Source organism: Chiloscyllium plagiosum, chromosome 6, assembly GCF_004010195.1.
Source record: "Chiloscyllium plagiosum isolate BGI_BamShark_2017 chromosome 6, ASM401019v2, whole genome shotgun sequence".
NCBI classification, from domain to species: domain Eukaryota; kingdom Metazoa; phylum Chordata; class Chondrichthyes; order Orectolobiformes; family Hemiscylliidae; genus Chiloscyllium; species Chiloscyllium plagiosum.
The window spans coordinates 41,937,183-41,960,519 of NC_057715.1; positions in this window are offsets into that span (position 1 = coordinate 41,937,183).

Consider the following 23,337-nt stretch of genomic DNA (forward strand, 5'->3'; position numbering starts at 1 on the left):
GAATTCCCTTAGCTGGGTTTTCTACCGTATACCTAACCATTACCATGGAAATGGTAATACCATTGGGGGTAAACGAGCTGCCTCCCATTTTGCTCTTCTCTTATTAGAGACAGCCCTCAGTTTCCCTGTGTTTAGCATCTCTACTAGGGTGTGTTTAGTATGGAGGATGACATTCCCTGTCATTATTATGGGCTCGCTAACCCTAACGGCCAAGCAGCACAGTCTAAAACGACTATGCACCTGGGCAGCCTGGTGACTACTGGCCATTCTGTAGTTCAGTATTACCCTACAGGTCTTCTCCTGTTACCATGGTCTTGAGTGACCACTGCAGACTAAAATCCTCCCTCATTATTACAGCGGATGTCAAAATCTTTGCTGGGATCTGGCAGCCCTAGCCTGGGGACTGATATGAGTTGAGTTTTAAGCTCGATTCCTCCTGTATGCCTCCTCCTGTTCTGGTCTCCAGGTTACAGGTTTTAAGGTGACCTTGCCACCTTTAATTAATCTCTGGATTGGTTCAGTCAATTTTGCGAACTCGGGTATAAAGCTCCGACTGTAGTTGAATAGCCCCATGACCTTTCTGACTCCCCTGACAGTGGCAGGTCATGGCACCTGTTGGATTGCCTTCTTGCAGTTGTTGGGCATTTACGGAGTCCTGGGATATAAGGTGCCCCAGGTATAAGACCTGTGATTTGCCAATCTGTGCCTTTGTGGGGTTAACCTTTGACCCTGCGGTTGCCAATTCCTGTAATACTAGACATAAAGCTTCCTGGTGTCCTGACTTGGACTCTGTGGCAGTTAGCATATCATCTACGTATTGGAGGGCAGTGCTACCCTCTGGTAAATCTATTCTCCTCAGAATGTCGCTCGTCACCCTGTGAAAAATAGTGGGGCTGTTGTGGCAGGCGAGTCCACGTGCATTGCTGTTCCTTACTGTAAAAGCAAATTTATTCTGGGACTCAGGGTGTAACAGGATAGGCCAGAACCCATTGGCTATATCTAAAACAGTAAAAATTTTGTGTTCCGGGGCCAAGCCATTAGAAATGGTGGAAGAGTCTGCTACAATGGGGTGCAATTTGGAGATGACCTTATTTAGTCCTGTATAATCAATGGTGAGCCTGAAGCTCCCATCAGGCCTTATTATTGGTCATGCCGGGCAATTAGTTGTATTTGCAGTTTCTTTCAGGACTCCCTGTTTCACGAGTACTTTCACTATCTCCACAACTGTTTTTTCTGCTTCGGGGTTTTATTGGGTTTTGCTGATGGGGCTTATGCTCCGGTCTGGGAACCCTAATGGGGTCTATGTTAACCAGACCTGTATCTAACTTTGTTTCTGCCCATGCTCTGGGGACGGAGGTGCTGATGGCGCCAAATCTCCCCTTTTTGAGGTTCCAGTCCCTACTGGTGACTGTAGCCACTTCAGTAGCTTCAAGGTGACTTGTAAGTTTCCTAATCTTGGTGTTTCGATCATCCTGTCTGGGCCAAATCAATTTCCCTTTCACACAATTGATTAAAACATTATATTCTCTTCTGAGGTTATTGCCCATTATAGGTCCCTCATTATTTTGGCATATGTGGAATTTCATGGGGATATATATACATATTATTTATTTCTACGAGAGTGGTTTCGCTTCAGTAAGATGGGGTTTTATCCCCTCCTACCCCGGTAAGTGAATCATTTTATTTGTCTGGTAAGGGTAAGTTTGTGATAGATACAGCCACTCCTTCCTTCAATTAATGCGGGCATGTAATTTCTCCCCACTCCCTTACCCGCGCAAATGGGGAATTGGTTGTCAGCTCTGCTGACCTTGGACTCCCACGGTTCTGGGTGGTGTTTGGGGATGTCCCATGCTCTTTACAGCACACTGCTTCTGTGTGTCCTATTCTGTTGCAGTGGCTGCAGTATTTTACTTTGTTTCCTGCTCTATTCCCCACTCGTGGGGCCCTACATTCTCAAGCAAAGTGTCCCTGTTGGCCACAGTTGTGGCAGGTTGGTTTTATTCGACTCTCACCTCCATCCCGGTCGGTTGCTTTGTCAGGTCTTGCCTTTATTGCAGGAGCTTCTACCTCCTGCACCCCGCTAGCCCACTCATAGAACATAGAACATAGAAGAATACAGCGCAGTACAGGCCCTTCGGCCCTCGATGTTGCACCGATCCAAGCCCACCTAACCTACACTAGCCCACTATCCTCCATATGCCTATCCAATGCCCGCTTAAATGCCCATAATGAGGGAGAGTCCACCACTGCTACTGCAGGGCATTCCATGAACTCACGACACGCTGAGTAAAGAACCTACCCCTAACATCTGCCCTATACCTACCCCCCCTTAATTTAAAGCTATGCCCCCTTGTAAGAACTCAATAAGGCTTGTGAGGCATGAACTACCCCTCGCAAAGCCATGCTTACTATCTTTAATAAAACTATCTTTTTCCCAATAGTCATAAATTCCATCCCTCAGGACCCTTTCCTTTACATTGCTTATCGCAGAAGTGCGACTGACTGGTCTGTAATTACCGGGGACTTTCGTATTCGCTTTCTTGGACAGAAAAATAACATCCGCCTTCCCTCGGTCATCTAGTACTACGCCCGTGGAGAGTGAGGATACAAAGATCATCGCCAGAAGTGCAACATTCTCATTATTTGCTTTCCTTAGTACCTTTGGTCCTGTCCTGGGGACTTATCTGCCTTGTTGCTCTATCCAAGTATCCGACCATTAGCCCAGTACCCCATCTTTTTATTACTCTTACCAAAGTGAATCACCTCACACTTAGCTACATTGAACTCCATTTGCCACCTTTCTGCCCAGTTCTGCAGCTTATCTATATCCCGCTGTAACCTGCCACATCCTTCCTCACTGTCTACAACTCCTCCGAGACTCAACTAGACCCTGAGACATTATTACTTCCATTTTCAGGATGGCTTGGTGGGTGCTAGAGAGCCTATCTCTAAAAGCTTGAATGAATGCCCAGACCCCACATCTGGGTTTCTTGCCCTGAGCATTCTTGACAGACCATGTATAATCATTCCCCACACTCAGAGGCTCCTTCCCCTTTAAGTTGCTTAGTGGTTGTGATCCTGCTCCAATTCATGGGAACATTTCCTAGCACCCTCTGGATTTCCTCTTTAAAATTGGTGAAGAGGGCCTACTGGGCATCTATCTCATCTGTAAAGGCAACGGCATGTGTCCACCATCCTTCTCTAAAGTCTTGGGCTGCTGTGGCATCGAGTCTGCTAGCTACCTGCCTCCACTTGTCCGCTGGGCAAGCTGCCAGGACCAGCTGGTGTCTCTCAGGTGTAGTTGGTGCCCTACCCAAACACTATCCAGTTCTGCCCAGAACCTGGTGTTTGCACTCCAGGGCTGTAATTTGCTGAGGGAGGCCATAATTTGCTGCCTTTCCCCTGGGGTAAAGTGTTTATAATTCACTTTAGGCTGTAAGTCTATTCCTCCTCTAGCAACTGCTGCTAAGTTATACTCTTGCATGGTTCATCCAAAAGAGGGAGCAGTTGGCCCTTGCTGGATGCTCTCGTCAGGAGAAAGCGAATCCACATCTGAATTTTGCTGCACCCTTCTCAGTTCCTGCTCCAACTCTTGTATTCTGTCCTCCAGCTCTTTAACTTGTTCCTGGTCCTTTCTCCATCTACTCGTGGAGGCACTCATTTGTTTAATTAGGCCTACTAATTGGTGCACTAACATTACCCCTATCTTTTTAGTTTTTTTCCATTTCTGTTTATCTATCCACACTCTCTGTTGTGCTAATGTCTGGGATGGATCCCAACCATTTTTCTTTTCATTTGCTGTGTCAACCCTTGTCTGGCTGCCTTGTATTTCACAAAAACGGAATCTGGTGTATCCCCTTTAAAACTTTGATCTGCCATTTAACAGAAGTGGGCGGCACGGTGGCACAGTGGTTAGCACTGCTGCCTCACAGCGCCAGAGACCCGGGTTCAATTCCCGCCTCAGGCGACTGACTGTGTGGAGTTTGCACGTTCTCACCGTGTCTGCGTGGGTTTCCTCCGGGTGCTCCGGTTTCCTCCCACAGTCCAAAAGCTGTGCAGGGTCAGGTGAATTGGCCATGCTAAATTGCCCGTAGTGTTAGGTAAGGGGTAAATGTAGGGGTATGGGTGGGTTTCGCTTCGGCGGGTCGGCGGGTCGGTGCCGAAGGGCCTGTTTCCATACAGTAATGTAATCTAATCAAATTGTGTACCCCTGGATACCACCAACAGTAAGTGTTCCTAACCAGTGGGGATTTCTCTACCCTCTGGCCAATAATACTATCCAAACACCGTCTGTACAGCTGTAGCAGATTCCTAGCAAGGTGTGCTCTCTACCGGAGGGATTTATCTACCCTCCCTCACACCACTACTAGTTGGTACCTATTGGTCAGTTGGGAATGCTGGGTCAATAGGGTGTGCTCTCTACCAGGACTCCGCTACCCTCCCAGCCACCTGTATTGTTACAACACCACCTAATAGGCCCAGAAATCTACCTCTAGCCCAATGTGCTCTCTACCGATGGGGCTCTTTACCCTCCCGGCCATCGCCACTATTCCAGCTTTGTCGTTCTACTACAGACTGACAGGGTATCACAGTTACTCACAGTGTTCATGCTCCCCACTTTGGTACACTCCACTGAGGTTTGGCTCTTGGTCAGAGTGATCAGCTCCTCTTCCTCACCACATTGGAAGTTACAAGTACAAACAGCACCCAACCTTTCACTAAAACTCTAACTGGACTATGCATTGTTTGACCCTACAGAGTCCGATGTTACCTGACTTTGTCACTAGCGCTTCACAACTCCGAGTCCCTTGGCACCTCAATTCCCACTTCAAATTCCAACCTTCGCGCGGGGGTTCTACCCCTCTTAACAATCGGCTTAGGGCAGGGCTTTTGAGACAGGCACTACTTGATCCTCTGGCTGTTTCAGCACAAGCAGCAGGTTCTTACAACAGTTAATACAGTTAAACACTTATTCTCCACAGACGTGCACCTAAATTCTTTAACTCAGTAATGTAGCAAGTTAGACATTACAATCGGTATACCTTTTAAACTGTGTATTTGGCCCAGTCTGACTCTTCCCATTTGCAGGTAAAACTTGGTTCTTACCCGGCTCCCCGATCATGGCCTTCGACCAGGGAACCAGTAATAAGAAGCCTGCTCACAGCACCAATTGTTGTGGGGAAAATCACCAGCCTCGGAGCCAGAGTCCGGGTTCAACGACAGAGTTTATTGTACAAGGAAATACCGGAGCTCTGTGGAGAGAAAGATACCAACAGTACAGCAGTCAGCTGCGAGTCCTCTCTCAACTCGGAGCACAGTTCAAGATACTTTTATACATTTTGTAATATAATAGGTCAGTGATGAGGTTACTGTCTTTGTAACATAGTTTGTTTACTGTAAACATTGCAGAATCTTTGATAGTTCCGGTGCAGTCATTGTCAGTTCCAGAGCAGCCTTTGTTAATTTCAGTGCAGTCATTGTCAGCATCAGCGCAGATATTGTCAATTTCAGTGTTATGGAAGTCCATTACTGCAGTAATGGGTGCTAATCGCTCGTCCTGAGAAGGATGATTACTGCAGCCCTGGCTCTTAGCACTTTGTATTGAGTCCGTATCAGACTGTTAGCATTTCTATCAAAGGTGATGGCTGGACCCAGACATTTCAGCAGCCAGTATATGCTACTCATGTGTTGTGAGTGCATTATGCTGGCATTCTGGTGGCCCCATGCAGTATCCATGTTTGCTCTGCTGTCTCTCCATATTGTGGTCCCGTGGCCATCTTGTGTTTCAAGTGGCCAACTGATGGCTCAGCAGCTATCTTGTGTGTTCATGTGCCTAGTGTCACCCTGTCCCCTGCCATCTCCCACTTCAAGCTTGAACATGAGAAGGAAATAAAACAGTTTGAATTATGATTAAACGCAGAGGAAAAAGAGAAAGAGGGAGAAACTGAACTTCCAAAGTCAGCAATTAGAGAGGAGAATCGAATTAAAAGGGCAAAGATGAAGGTGGAAGGTTAGCTTAGTGAGGAGCATAGTAAGATGAGCATCATAGCCAAAGACCTGGTAGGAATCTGGTTAAGTATGTCCAATCGTTGCCGAAGATCGATAATGATGGAGAAACCTTTTCATTTCTTTTGAGAAAATGGCTAAACAAATGAAGTGGCCAATGATCATATGGATTTTGTTGATCCAAATAAAGTTGGTGGATAGATCTAGTGAGGTTAATGCATCACTATCAGAGGAGGTATCTGGGATGTGTGAGGTGGCGAAGGAAGCCATCTTAAGTGCATACAAGCTGGTACCAGAAGCCTACAGACAACATATCAGGAAACTAAGGAGGGATCCTGGTCAACATATGCTGAGTTTGAAAAGATCAAAGTAATTTTGATAGGTTGATAAGGGAATTGAAAATAGATCAAACATACAGGGTCATAGAGATGTACAGCACGGAAACAGACCCTTCGATCCAACCCGTCCATGCCGACCAGATATCCCAACCCAATCTAGTCCCACCTGCCAGTACTTGGTCCATATCCTTCTAAACCCTTCCTATTCATATACCCAGCCAAATGCCTTTTAAATGTTGCAATTGTACTAGCTTCCACCACTTCCTCTGGCAGCTCATTCCATACACGTACCACCATCTGTGTGAAAAAGTTGCCCTGTAGGTCTCTTTTATATCTTTCCCCTCTCACCATAAACCTATGACCTCTAGTTCTGGACTCCCCCACCCCAGGGAAAAGATCTTGTCTATTTATCCGATCCATGCCCCTTATAATTTTGTAAACCTCGATAAGGTCACCCCTCAGCTGCCAACGCTCCAGGGAAAACAGCCCCAGCCTGTTCAGCATCTCCCTAGAGCTCAAACCCTCCAACACTGGCAACATTCTTGTAAATCTTTTCTGAATCCTTTCAAGTTTCACAACATCTTTCTGAAGTGACCAGAATTGCACGCAATATTCCAACAGTGGTCTAACCTATGTCCTGTGCAGCCGCAACATGACCTCCCAACTCCAGTACTCAATACTCTGACCAATAAAGTTAAAAATCACACAACACCAGGTTATAGTCCAACAGGTTGAATTGGAAGCACACTAGCTTTCGAATCATCGCTCCTTCACCAGGTAATAGTGGAGGACTCAATCTTAACACACAGAATTTATAGCAAAAATTTACAGTCTGATGTAACTGAAATTATACATTGAGAAATTGATTGCCTGTTAAGTATTTCATCTGCTTGAATGCCATGATTGTTTCACTTCTTTCATCTGTAAATCACAAAACCGTACACGTACACCGGATCTGCTCAGATGAGGAGGAACGAGACAGACACCTGAAAGTACTCAGGGATGCCCTCACAAGAACGGGTTACGATGCCCAACTCATCGACCGCCAGTTCCGACGTGTCACAGCAAGGAACCGTAATGACCTCCTAAGGAGACAGACACGTGCTGCAACTGGCAGTGTACCCTTCGTTGTTCAGTGTTTCCCAGGAGCTGAAAAACTACGCCATATTCTTCGTGATCTGCAACACATTATCAATGAGGATGAGCACCTCACCAAGACCTTCCCCACACCTCCACTACTTGCCTTTAAACAACCGCCAAACCTCAAACAGATCATTGTTCGTAGCAAGCTGCCCAGCTGTCAGAACAACTCCATACAACCCTGTCATGGCAGGCGCTGCAAGACGTGTCAGAGTGTGGACATTGATACAACCATTATGCGTGGGGACACCTCCCACCTGGTACATGGCAGGTACTCATGTGACTCAGCCAAAGTTGTCTATCTTATACGTTGCAGGCAAGGATGCCCGGAGGCATGGTACATTGGGGAAACCGAGCAAAGGCTACGACAACGGATGAATGGGCACCGTACAACAATCAACAGACATGAGTGTTCCCTCATCATTGGGGAACACTTCAATGGTCCAGGACATTTGACCTAGGAACTTCGGGTGACCATTCTCCAAGGCGGACTTTGGTGACTACAGGTCACACAACAGGTGACAACCATTGCACTACCTACACACACACACACAGATGCGCACACAATCATCCATACACACCCTTATAGACACATACTCTTCCACACTCACACATGCACCCCCTCATAGACTTAAGATGCTCTACACTCACTACACACACACATATACACTTTCTCGCACTCACGACTCTCAACCCAGACAGACACACACACACAGACAAAGACCCACATGTACACATATATTTTGTGGGGTGAGTTTGTATTTGCAGGGTTACATTGTACTTTGCTCAAAAACTGCATGCATTCATATAGAACTCTGAGCTCAAAAACTGCATGAATTCATGTAAAACTCCATTATCTCACTTTTTAGATTAGAATTAATCTAAACATCATGGCATAGACAGAGAACACAGGGGGCCAACACCTTCAACATATTGTCCAGCTATCACCCATTGTTAACAGCTAACCTGAGAATGCAACTTTTAAAAAAAAGGTTTTGTGATTTACACATGAAAGAAGTGAAACAATCATGGCATTCAAACAGATGAAAGACATAACAGACAATCAATTTTTCAATGTATAATTTCAGTTACATCACACTGTAAATTTTTGCTATAAATTGTGTGTTAGAATTGAGCCCTCCACTGTCACCTGATGAAGGAGTGATGCTCCGAAAACTAGTGTGCTTCCAATTAAACCTGTTGGACTATAACCTGATGTTGTGTGATTTTTAACTTTGTACACCCCAGTCCAACACCAGCATCTCCAAATCCTGACCAATAAAGGAATGCATACCAAACACCTTCTTCACTGTCCTATCTACCTGCGACTCCACTTTCAAGGAGCTATGAACCTGCACTCCAAGGTCTCTTTGTTCAGCAACACTCCCTAGGATCTTACCATTAAGTGTATAAATCCTGCTAAGAATGACGCTCTTATAGAGATGATTATTTTGGAGGAGTTCAAAAATTCTCTTCCTGAAGTAATGAGAATTTGTGGAAGAGCAGAAAGTCAAATTGCAAGATTAGTAGCTGAAATAGCTGATGATATGAGTTAGTTCATAAATCAAAGTTTGGCTTCCGACATCAATTTCAATCCATGAGGGATAGAAATGAGAGAAAAATGAAATCCTCAGGTGGTAAGCAAAAAGGAGATCTCACTGAAGATAGTAAAGATATTTTACCATCGGATTGATAGGAAACCTGTGAAGGGGAAAGAGAAGTAAAAGAGCTCAGGTATTTTCACTGCAACAAAGTAGGCCAAATGAAGTTGCAGTGTTAGTGGTTTAGAAAAAAACATTGGGAAGACAAATGTGGGAAAACAGGATAAGCCAGTGAATTTCATACAAGTCGTAAAGGAAAGCATATTGGAAGTGAAAAAGCTATACCAGAATGTACAAACTGGTCAGAGGTTGATTGAGAAAGAAGTGCCAGATCTTCTTGAATCATCTACCTGCAAGGGTAAGGTTTACTCGCATATGCCAGGAGGAGCAGGTTAAGAGATAAAGGAGCATATCAATCTTTGATGTTGAGAGATGAGGAGATATGTTATTCAGAAGGATAATTAACAGAAAAAGTAGTAATATGGGGAGTAATGGTGAGACAAGAAGTGCTCCATTATGTAAAGTGTAATTGGAGTGTCTAGTGAAGAATGGAGAAGTAGTGGTAGGAATACTGGAGGAACTCTCAGCTCCAGGAATACAATTTGCCCTTGGTAATGATACAGTTGGATCACAGGTTGGAATGCTGCCTACTGTGGTTGAAACGCCAGTGGAAAATCAGGCAACTGAGGTATTACAGGAAGTATATCCTGGGACTTTACCTGACTGTGTGATAACAAGGTCACAAAGCCATAGGTTGAAGCAAGAGGAGAAATCAAAGAATAAAGATATGGAGGTTGAAGTACAGTTATCAGACACCATGTTTGAATGGTTGAGAAAAAAAGAACAAGAACAGGTGATGATCTGTGGGTCTCTCGGTTCTGTGATCGGTCAATCAGCACACCTATAAATGACACTTTGTCTTTCATACAAACAATCATTTATTGTATGTTACAATGTTACAGCGTTGGGTTGGCAGATTCTGATTCTCCCAGAAGTATGAAAACTACTTGGCAATCAAAAGAATCCAACAACCTTACAGAGTTTGCACAAGGTTTATTTCATTATTCATCATCAGACATGGAGCATGATCACATAGTAACAACCAATCAATACATGATATCACTTCATGGGTAGTTGCTTGAACTAATAATATTGATTAAGTCATAATGGTTTATGTCACCTTTACAAAGACATGCAGCTTGCAAAATGTGGTTTAGCTTTTCCTCTACAAGGACTCGCAGCTTGCAAGTGTGGTTAATATTTCCTCATCTTATCCTACTACTTCTTCATGCTGGTGGTTTTAGTGGTTAGTTATTTATATAGCTTTAGGGACTAGCTGCAGGTGGTCACATAGGTGCAGGGAACCATTTTGTTTCTAGCTGCAATTTCAAATTAACTGTTACTTTGCAATCTAATTTAGCTATACAGAAGCCATTTTGTGCAGCTCCTTTATCCATTTTGTCCTACTTCCCAGAGGCCGATATCCTCATTCCCCCTTTTGATCGCTCTGCAATCACTAAAAGGGAAGGCTAATCCAAACAAATGCCCTTCAAGGCATTCCAGCCATCAACATCCTCTTTATCATCACCATTTACACATGGGGTTAAACCATCGGATTGCAAAAGGCGCATGTTCTGGGGTGAATGTATATCACTAAAGGAGCTCATAAGTTTAGCATTTAAACACTTAACAATAGCAATACCTGCAAACAGACAGAGGAAAATAATTCTGATATACATAGCTAAATTGATAAGCCAATTGTACCATGAGCCCGATCTCCAGTTTCCCCAAATAGTCCCTTCAGTCATTCCATCAAGGAGCACCTGGATCTCGTTTTGTATCTTAGTAATATTGTCAATGTGATCATGAATGCCCATAATGCATTTACCTTGGACAATCGTACAGACCCATCTTCTCAGGCTAGTATATAGTCTAAGGTATACCAATTCTGTATAGAGTAAAGAAGCAGATCTGATAGTCCCAGTTTAATCTGTTCTAGAGCCTCTTTGGTCTTATTTCCTAGAATGGTCAGGCCACAGATGAGGTAATTGTGGTTCTTTTGACTTATTACCCCCGCCGATCCTCCCAAACTCAGGGTACTCAGGATTCTCCAGCCTATCAAGTGTCCTGAATTGTCCCCTAGTCCCTTGGGATCCTTCCACTTGGAGCAAAAGGCAGCTGAGACCAACAGCTGCGCTCTCCTCTGGTGAAGGTTCCATTGACTTGTCTACTAGCCAGCACAAGGTACTGTTGTGGGAACAAGGGCTCCAATAGCAACTTTATGGAGAACATCTTTGCCATCAAGGACAAGGAAATTGGAAGCTTTATCTTGGCTGAAGAAATAATAGCTGAAAATGTGTTGCTGGAAAAGCACAGCAGGTCATGCAGCATCCAAGGAGCAGGAGAATCGACGTTTCGGGCATGAGCCCTTCTTCAGGAATGCTGAAGAAATAATAGCCTAGTTTGGTGCATATGAGGGAGGGTTTGTTCCGTGGTTACTGAAATGTTACAGTAGGGGTTCTGGTCAGGCCTATAGGAGTAAAAGGCTGACATTTTGCAAGGGGCGTTGTTTGAGCACCATAAGAAATGTACAAACTGACTGTTGAGTGTTCGCACTGTATGGTGGACAATGGTATGCCAAATACTGTTCTCATTAGGCTCTCCCTTAGCTCTATTGCACATGGTCTTGGCAACAGTATCAGATTCTGAAAAGAAAAATGACCAATAAAAGCACAAGAGAAGGATTCCATTCTGTGTCCGTACATGGAGGTGGGTATGATTACTTAAGCCGCATAAGGCCTGTTGTCCCTCAACCAATGGAACGCAAGCCGTTTGTGTACTTGGGCAGGAGGTATAAGGCCTCGTTGTCTTACAGGAGTGGGTGAGACAAGTCTCAATTAGACAGGAAATGTTATGTGGAACATGAACAATGACACACCGATCACCAGTTCCATTAAAACAATTTTCAGTAGAGTTAAAAGACATCAGCAGACAGGTGGCAGGGGGGCTAATACGGTATTAGAAAGTGATATTTCTCTTCAAAGAGTCGGCGCTAGGGAGCCTAAAGAGTAGATTGGGATTGGGGACTGGGCAAGTAAGTAATCTACTGATAGAGAGGAGTAACATACTACTGACTCTGGGGCAGAGTTTCCTGTGGTCCTGTATAAATAAATTATTTGTAGATTGAGGAGTTTCCCCTATCAGGCTTCTCTTTTCCCAGGTAGGCCTATCCTGCGAAAAGGCATGGTGCTCCTGGGCCTCCTTAAAACATTTACCATAGTCATGGAGTCGCTAATGTCTATACTCACTCGGCTTACGTCTGCAAGTAAAATCAAAAAGACAGGTTTGGCACTGACACTGATTTCTACTGTCCATATGGACTATACAGTCTTTCTGATGTAAACGTCCATTGCAATATTCAACCTTAGTCACGCTCCATGTGTTAAAGGCATCTGGTCTGGTGCACTGGACGACATCTCCTCGGCATAGGTAGTGGATAATCTCGACTGTTCCGGTTCGCATTGATGTTTAGTGGCTTTTCCCCATCAGGATTGTCTCTCCTCTTAGTTCAAGTACCTGTAATAAGAATAGCATTAAAACAACAGCAACATTCAAAAACCCAAATGGACAGGATCTTGGTTTCCGAGGATTTCAGTATTCTCTCCTCCCCTCCCCACTTTTGATTGGTGCGGCCAATGAATTTACAATGGTGCAGGTGGACCCAGGCTGAGTGACCAGTGACTTTGACCACCATAGGGGTGGTGAGTAAAACCTGGAAGGGGCCGTCCCAACGAGGTTGGAGACACTTGCGAATCCAGTTCTTGATGAGCACAAACGAACTAGGCTCCACCTGTGATGAGGCTGAAAGGGAGGGAACATCGCCATAGGCTGCACGCACCTGGGAGTGAAAGGCACGCACAATGTTAGTTAGAGCAAGAACATAAACAATCATTTCTTCGATCATGTGGTGGAAGTGGACTGAGGAGGGAGTGGAATCGTTCCAAGGAGTATGCAGCTGGCGACAGTAGAGAATCTCAGTTGAAGGCAGTCGTGTGTTGCCAGCAGGCATGGATCACGTCTGAAATAAGGCCAAAGGGAGCAGCATAACCCAGGAGAGGACAATCTTAGCCATTACTTTGGCAAGATTTTAGACTTAAGAGTCAGGTTAAAACATTTAACCAGGCCGGTAGCCAGAGGACGATAAACACAATGCAGTTACTGATGAATAGAAAGCTGGGAGCAGGGTTCTTCATTAATATAACCCACAAATTGCAGCCCATTTTATCAGCTAATGCTTGCAGGTATACTGAAGCAGAAAATAATTTCCTTAAGCAAAATCTTCACTGCAGTCTCAGCAGAAGCGTTAATAGTAGGGTAGACTTCAATCCACTTAGAAAAGACATCAACAATAACCAAGATATATTTATAGCATAGGCATTTGCTCAACTCGATATAGTCCAGTTGGGGTATCTCAAAAGGGATGCCAGAGTAAGGGTATATTCCCCTGCTCACAGGAACCTTGCCGGACTTATGCACCTGATGGATCAAGCAACAGTCGCTGACCCTCTGAGCCAACAAAATGTGTTCAGAAGTAAGTCACAGACCACTCTGGCACCACAATGAGCTGCACAATGAACACATTCAATAACCCATAGAACAAGATCATCAGACATACAAGTTTGACCCGTGGGAGTAGTCCAGAGTTGAGCGTCAGGGTCATACAAACAGCCCAACTCGGACCATAACAGCTTATCAGTGTCAGAGGCATCCCCCTGAAGTTTAACAACATCTTGGATGGTTGGCATTAACTCTTTCGAAGTAGACTGGGTTTTGTTAGAATTTGTAGGCTGTTTCATCATTCTGGGCACAACCATAAGATCCCCTTTACAGGCTGCTTTTGCTGCCACATCTGCCAAATGGTAGCCAATGTCAACTAAACCTTTGCTGATTCCATGGGCGGTACATTTTTAAAAAATATCAGCTGTAAAATTTTTTAATGAGAACCTCTTGATTTGTCTTCCTTTTCCCTTCTTATTTTGTAACATTCAATTTTGCTCCTCCCAAAACCTCCTAACTCTTCCACTCTCTCTATACTGCAAGACTACTATTCCAAAATCCAGTGTTGAATGACCCAGAATTTCTTCAAATCAGACTTTGGAAAATTTAAGCCATCATCCACTGTCACAGACTGTCTACCTGCCATGAATTTGATTCCCAATCTTGATCACTGTAAGGCTGCAGCTTTTATCTTGGTGCTTGCTGCATTTTGAACTGAAGTCCCAGCTTCACATCCTTTCAATCAGATGTTGGTTACTTGCACCTCTGCCTCTTTCTCTGTAATTTGTCACTGAAACTGCTGTACATTATACCGTTGTCACTTGCAGACTTGACTGTTTTGATGCTTTCCCAGATATGGTGTCACCTCAGCAGTGAAGCCTAACTGACTATCAACAGTATCCCACTGAACTACATTGTCTTTTGACTTAAATAGAATTTGATGGGCCCTTCCATGTAGATTCATTTCCCCTTTTTGAAGTATTGTTGTCCAATAATTAAGATCCATGTATTCAAAGTCTCCCTCCTTAATTTAAGGCCAACCATTGAACATGAGGTAGTGTTGAAAAATTAGGATAAATTAATGAGTTACCTTCCAGAGGAAAATCGAAATGACCTGAAAGAGTTATTATGATTGCATAGGGAGATATGTGGGAATAAGCTGGGAAGTACTAATTTAATGACACATGATATAGCTCTGGAGTATTGTCATTGCATTTACACAGATATCTCTCAGATTGTAACCTTTTCTCAAGTGCACATTCCTTTTTAAGAACTTCAACCGGTTTAAGAATACCTCCTTCGGTCAATTTGATGCCCAATGTAGTAACGTTTTTATACCAAGAAGCTAGTAAAGAATTATCTTTAAGTGCCTGACAATATTGATGCCAAAGTCTAATTAATTCTTTAGTTTTTTTGAGCCCTTTTTTTTGCCAAATTTGCTGTTGGGCTGACTTTACCATGTCTAAATTCTTTGGACTTCCCAATGGCCATGTTCAACTCCCAATTTTTTGTTTGGGTCACCAGACAACTGTCTAAAACTTTGGGCTTTTTCCAGATATTTATCACAAAACGCCTACAAAGGATAATCTTTCTCAATGAATGAATCTATATAATTTCCCATTATTTCTTATTTTCAAAACAATTTAAAACAGATGAAGATTTCAACATATAGGACAACACAATATTAAAAGACTTTTTACAGCGAAGTTAAATCTTTAAAATACAATTTTCAAATCAAATTTAAATGTCTAAATCAAATTTCTTTAATCAAGGCAATTATTTTACGTTTGGAGCTCCAGAGAACAAGACACAAACATTCAAACACTAATAAACAAATATGTCAAACCAGACAACAACGAGTTAAATCTTCTACAGTCTGGAAGGAAATGAACTGCTCTCTCTCTCGCTCTCACTCTCTCTTACACACACACTCTCTCTAACTTTTCCTCTTTCATTACTTAATTCAGGACACGTTTTTAATGTCATTTCATTAGTCTGTGATGCAGGAAAATATACAAGTGGAATTTATTTTAGCTTAACCCCAAACACAAGATTTTCTTCCCAAATTTACATTGATTCACATTTTCCATAACTTTTACTTTATATTCCTATTTGTCTAAATAACTCAGTCCTGACAAATTTTTCTGTTGGCAATCTGCCTTTAATGAACAAAATTCACAACTTCTCAATCATTTCCTTTTTGACCAATCGATTGTAGAGTCAGTATCCCACCAGCATTCTGCCTCAGAATCTAAACAACCGACCGGTGTCCCATCGGACTTCCGTTTTGGAACTTGAACCACCTTTTGTATAATCTCTCAGTTTATTGTACCATTACAATATATCTCGATATTCCTTGACTTCTCTCACAATAGTATAAAATCCGTTTATTACAGAGTCAGTGTCCTAACAGTATTCCGTTTCGGAATCTAAACCACTGACCTGTGTCCCGTCGGACTTCCATTTTGGATCCCGCACCACCTTTTAGTGTCTCAATTTAGACACTACATATAATTCAAAAATCATAATCTTTAAAACCTTTTTTCTTAAACATTCCCCTCAACTAAGTCTCCATTTTATGTCTAATTCTAAGACCAGTATTCAATGACAAAACTTTTTAAAATGTAAATTTCTGTAACCGACACTTTGTGAGATTGGATCAAGGCCAAAGTCAGCGAAGGATTGACCCCACCCCAAAATAAATGAGAGGAAAACCAAATAGAGGAGGAAGTGCTGACGTCTGGGTGGCCCATTCCTCAACACCTAATCGTGGAGGACTCAAGACCCTTACGCCGCTGTCGATGGTCTATCCAAACCAAGTCAAATTGAAAGTAGATTGAGTGAGGTGAATTATTTGATAAGAACTTCCGTTATAAAGAAATCTCACAGACTGTATCTTGTAAATATGCTGAAAAGATATCTTGATAGGGAAGGAAAGCAAAAAGAGAATGTGTTACTGGTTACAACACAGTGAAAAACCAAGTTCAGAAGATTCTGAATGAGGTCTCTCCTCATTCCTGAAGAAGGGCTCATGCCCGAAATGTCGATTCTCCTGCTCCTTGGATGCTGCCTGACCTGCTGCGCTTTTCCAGCAACACATTTTCAGCTCAGAGGATTCTGAATTGGACATGTCTCAAATTAAATTCAACATGAGGTAGTGTTCAAAAATTAGGATAAATTACTGAGTTACTTTCCAGAGGAAAATCGAAATGACCTGAAAGAGTTATTACGATTGCATAGGGAGATATGTGGGAGTAAGCTGGGAAGTACTAATTTAATGACACATGATATAGATACAGGAAGTGCTGTTCCAATTAAGCAATATCCTTACAGATGTAACCCTCCAAATTGGCACAGGTTCAAAAAGAGATTGAATGCATGCTCAATGACGATATAATCGAAGTGATCTGGAACTCACCCATAGTAATGGTGCCAAAACCAGATAGTACCCAATGACTGTGTGTAGATTATCGCAAAGTCAGTGTAGTAAAAATGTCTGACTCATATTCTATTCTAAGTCTGGAAACATGTATTGAAAGGTGGAACAAGCAACTTATATTTGTAAGTTGGACTTATTCAGAGGATACTGGCAGGTACCTTTATCCTTGTGTCATGGGTCCAGCACCTATTGGTGAAACTGTTTGCCCAGCAGTGACCACTTTCCAGTTCTCTGTATTGGGAAGTCTCATCTTTGGCCAATTAGTACTCCTCAGAGCATTAAGAGGCTGCTGCAGCTGTGATCGGTTGAGAAGCATTCCTCACTGACTTCATTAGTGATTGTTCGAGGAAAAGCCACCATCAGATAAATACTATCCATTATGTTTTACAATAGTTGAAATTAATACAAAAGATGGAATGAAGTTAACCAGTTAGGAAACCATTGAAGAAGTTCTGATATAGCCATTGGTGTGCAAAGTGCAATTTCATAGTTTGAAAACAATAGAAAAGTTATGAGCATTGCATACCATAAGGTGGACAATATATAACTTTAAAAAACATTGACAAGTTGATAGATGGGTGGCAGATTAAGTTCACTGCGGAGATGTGGATTGATACACATTGGGAGAGGAATATGGGGAGGCAGTTTAAATACAGTTTAGTATTCCAAAGGTCATGCAGGAGCAGAGAGTCCTGGGAGTAAATATACATAAGCCCATAAATGTGGCAGGAAGGTAAAGAGACTTTCTAATAAACCATGCAGTATTCTAGGCTTCATTAGTAGGATCATGGAGAACAAGGGTAGGGAGGCTATGCATAACCTATAGGTTATTAGTTCGAGTTCAGCTGAAGACTTGAGTACAGTTCTGGGTGGCACACTATAGGAAAGAGGTGTAGAGAGTGCAGACAATGTTTATGATCCACGAATGATAAACTTCAGTCATGAGGAAAGACTGAAAAAGTTGAGACTGATTTCCTTTGAGAGGGGAAGGCTAATGAGATTTGATAGCAGTTTTTTAAAATCATGAGGTGTTTGGATAGAGGTGATAGGGGCAATGTGTCTTGCTTGTAATTGAATTGAGAATCAAATGAACAATTTTAGTTCTTTGCAAAAGAAGCAAATGTAAGTTGAGAAAAATCTTTTTATGCAGTGAGCAGTGAATAGTTAGGGGCAGGATGACCTAAAAAATCACTTGAGGTCCCCTTCTAGCATCGAAGAGTTTACTGAAATTACAATTGCGAGAAGAAACCTCTGGAAATCCAGAAGCTTCTTCAACAAAGAAAATAAATACATTCTTATACATCTCTTCTCAGCACATTTCATTCACTTCCAATCAGATCAATCATGTGACTGCATTGTTAGTGATGGACAGACTTGCAGACAACCCTTCATCTCCCATGATCTCACGATGTTTCCCAGCAACTCTTATCTCTCTTCTTGGGGCTTTTCACAATGGATGCTATATTCAATCACTTTCCAATGTATTAACAGTTACACTCCTTCCCAGAAATTTGCCAGCTGCATCAAGTTAATTGTCAATAAATTGGCCACTTGCTCATCACTAAAGGCTTTACAATTATCTTATGCAATTTATATTCCCTACAAATTACTGGAGATATAAAATGAGAATAATTTCTACTAATTATTATAACATTTATAATGTAGACTCCAAATTAATGTTAGTTCTTTCTAAATTTATATGGTTACATCTAATGTTATAATGGGAGCATCATCTTTCTCACTTGGATTTGGAAGGTCAAAGAAACACAATGTTTTGATCTTGCATGCTGCAATTATAACTCCTTCCATTCACATGCTGTAAATGAGTTTTCTAATAGGATTTTTAATAGAATCTCTTTAATATATATATATTTTGAAATCTATAACTATGATTATCTGCAAATCTTAACTAAAATAAATAGACATTTTCTATTATTTGTGACAAATCTCAGACTCCAAATTAATTAACTATAAATTCTATCAGCGTACAGGCTGCTGTCATCTATTTGTTCTTTTGTAAACAGTTGCAACTATATGAATACCTGTGTGCATTATCTTAATCTGTTACCTAGTAGATATTCTATCTACAGAGCCACTAGTGTTCTAATTTATGATTTACTTAAAAAATAACCTGCATCAAACAAACTATTCTAAGTTAACTGAAAACTGCTTTTAGCCATCTTTTGCTGTTTTCAGCCACAGGCAGCTGCAACAGTATTGAATGTGCTGCCTGGAAATGTAGTGGAGGCAGGTTCAATTTGAGGCATTCAAAAGGGCAAATGATGATTATTTAAATGCAAATAATATACAGGATAATAATCCTAGAATAAAAGCAGGAGTTTTGCACTAAGTAAAAATCTGTCTGAGAGCTGGTGAAAACATGATGGGCTAAATGTCTTCCCTCTGCACTCTAACAATTCTGTGATTGTCTGTAGTGAAGGGATAGACATTTATCTGGGCTTTTGTTTAAACACTGAAAGAACACTGCACAAGCCCTGGTCAATGAGGCAAAACAGCCTCAATTGTGTATCAGGCCCTAATAGCATCTTATACATCAGTTAGCAGCATCTGTCATGCCATCACAGGCATGTATTTGAAAAGTAAACATTTTCTAGACCATGTGCCTTAGAGGAGTCAAAGGTAGTTCATTGTTAGGGAACTGCAACAGGCAATTGGACAGATCGAGTCAATTGTGAGGACTGTAAAGTGGGAAGCCATTCTTAGCTCCTCCTAACTCCAAGCAAGATTTATTTTCTAGATTGTGATAAAATAACTCACTTTTGGTTGAAAGTTCCCTGTGTCCACTGAGAAATAGTGATTAAACCATTGAAAGATTGGTGATAAAATTTCAAGTCAGTATGGTGAGTGATTTTGAGGAGAACTTGTATGTGGTGATGTTCAATGTATCTGCTGTCCTTATCTTTCTAAATAGTAGTGGTCATGAGTTTAAAAGGTGCTTTACAAGGATCTATGGTGAATTTGGCAAATTGATGCATCTAAATGAAAGGAGCATTAAAGCTCTAACTGAAACACATAGGAATTTTATTCTAAAATAATTGGCTGTCTTAACTGAGCATTTTACACCATCTGTGTGGACAGAAGTAGTTTGTGGCTCCGAAACTCAATCCCTCTATCAATAAACACCAACACATCATATGCCTTCTGAACAACACTATCAACCAGGGTTTCAGGGATTTATGCACCTGGACACCGAGATCTCTCTGTTCATCCACAATGCCAAGAATTTTACCATTTGCCCAGTAATCTGCAATCCTGTTACTACTTCTGAAGTGAACTATCTCACACTTTACCACATTAAACTCTATTTGCCACTTCTCAGCCCAGCTCTGCATCTTATCTATGTCCCTCTGTAACCCACAACATCCTTCGGCATTATCGACAATTCTGCCTGCCTTAGTGTCATCTGCAAATTTACTAACCCATCCTTCTATGCCCACGTCCAGATCATTTATAAAAATGACAAACAGCAGTGGCCCCAAAACAGATCCTCTTGGCACACCACTGGTAAATGAGCTCCAGGATGAACATTTCCCATCAACCACCACTCTCTGTCTTCTTTCAGCTAGCCTCTTTCTGATCTGAACAACCAAATGACCCTCAATCCCAAAACTCTGTATTTTGAGCAATAGCCTACTGTGTTGAACCTTATCAAACGCCTTGCTGAAGTCCATATACACTACATCAACCATTTTAACTTCATCCACCTGCTTTGTCACCTCCTCGAAAAACTCAGTAAGGTTAGTGAGGCATGACTTACTCTTCACAAAACTGTGTTGACTATCCCTAATCAAATTATTCCTTTCCAGATGATTATAAATTCGATCTCTTGTAACCTTTTCCAACACCTTACCCACAACTGAAGTAAGGTTCACTGGCCTATAATTACCAGGGTTGTCCCGACTCCCCTTCTTAAACAAGGGAACGATAATGGCTATCCTCCAGTCTTCTTGCAATAATCCTGTCAACAATGATGACATAAAGATCAAAACCAAAGGCTTTGCAAACTCCTTTCTGGCTTCCCAGAGAATCCAAAGATAAATTCCATCTGGCCCAGATTTTCAGATTCCAAAATTGCTAAAACCTTCTCTTTGTCAACCACAATCCCATCTAATCTAGTAGCCTGTATCTTCATATTCTCACTAACATTGCCCTTTTCCAATGCAAATACTGACAAAAAGTATTCATTAAGCACTTGCCCTATGTTCTTAGATTGCACACACAAGTTTCCACTGCTATTTTGGATTGGCCCTAATCTTACTCTAGTCATTCTTTTATCTTGATATACCTATAGGAGGCCTTAGGGTTTTCCTTGATCCTATCCACCAATTATAACTCTCAAGCCCTCTAACTGAGCCTTCATGCCTTATCCTCACATAAGCCTTCTTCTTTCTCTTCACAAGAGCTTCAACTTCTTTAGTAAACCATGGCTCCCTCTCTCGACAACTACTGCCTTGCCTGATAGGTATATACTTATCAAGGACCCGCATTAGCTGTTCCGTGAATAAGCTCCAAATTTCAAGTGTGTCCATCCCCTGCAGTATCCTTCCCCATTCTATGTATCCTAAATCTTGCCGAATCACATCACAATTGCCTTTCCCCAGTTATACCTCTTTCCCTGTGGTATATACCTATCTCTGCCCATTGCTATTGTAAATATAACTGAATTGTGGTCACTATCACCAAAATGCTCAGCTACCTCCAAATCTAACATCTGGCCGGGTTCATTCCTCAGTACCAAATCCAATATGGCATCACCCCTTGTTGGCCAGTCTGCATACTGTGTCAGAAAGTCCTACTGCACACATTGAACAAAAACTGATCCATCCACACTACTTGAACTATAGTATTCCCAGTCAATATTGGGGAAGTTAAAGTCCCCCATAACAACTACCCTTTTATGCTTGGTCCTATCGAGAATCATCTTTGCTATCCTTTCCTCTACATCCCTGGAACAATTTGGAGGCCCTTAGAAAACTCCTCACAAGGTGACCTCCCTTTTCCTGTTTCTAACCTCAGCCAACCTACTTCAGTGGATGAATCCTCAAACGTTCTCTCAGCTGCTGTAATTCTACCCTTGATTAACAATGCCACCTTCTCCCCCCACTTGTTTTAACCATCTTCTCTGTTCTTACTGAAACATCTAAATCCTGGAATCTGCAACAACCATTTCTGTTCCCTCCTCAAGCCAAGTCTCTGAAATGGCCACAGCATCGAAATCCCAGGTACAATCCATGCTGCAAGTTTACTACTTTATTCCAGATGCTCCTGGCACTGAAGTACACACATTTCAAACCAACATCCTGATTGCCAGTGCCCTACGTGACCTTGTAAACCTATCCCTCACCTCACTACCCTCAACCTCCTGTACATTAGAACTACAATTCACGTTCCCATCCCCTGCTGTATTACTTTAAACACCCCCCCCCCCCGCAAAGAGCATTAGCAAACTTTCCTGCCAGGATACAGGTGAAGACCATCCTGTTTGTAGAGGTCCCACTTTCCCCAGAAAGAGCTCCAATCATCCAACAATCCAAAACCCTCCCTCCTGCATCATCCCTGCAGTCACGCGTTCAGCTCTGCTCTCTCCCTGTACCTCACTTCACTAGCACGTGGCATTGGCAACAAACCAGAGATAATAACTCTGTTTGTTCTAGCTGTAGATTAGATTAGATTAGATTACTTACAGTGTGGAAACAGGCCCTTCGGCCCAACAAGTCCACACCGCCCCGCCGAAGCGCAACCCACCCATACCCCTACATTTACCCCTTACCTAACACTACGGGCAATTTAGCATGGCCAATTCACCTGGCCTGCACATCCTTGGACTGTGGGAGGAAACCGGAGCACCCGGAGGAAACCCATACAGACACAGGGAGAATGTGCAAACTCCACACAGTCAGTCGCCTGAGGCGGGAATTGAACCCAGGTCTCTGGCGCTGTGAAACAGCAGTGCTAACCACTGTGCCACCGTGCCGCCCATCCTAGCTCCCTGAATTTCTGCTTATGAGGACCACAACTTGAGGCTGCTCCCCTCCTCTTCAAGGATCCCAAAAACACAATCAGAGACATCATGAACCATGGCACCTGGGAGACAACACACCAACCATGAGTTTCTCTCATTTCCACAGAAACTCCTATCTCGCTCCTTATCTATGGAGTGTCCAATGACTAAAGCTGTGCTCCTCTTCCCCCTTCCCCTCTGAGCAACAGAGACCTGTGCTCCAATGCCTACCGC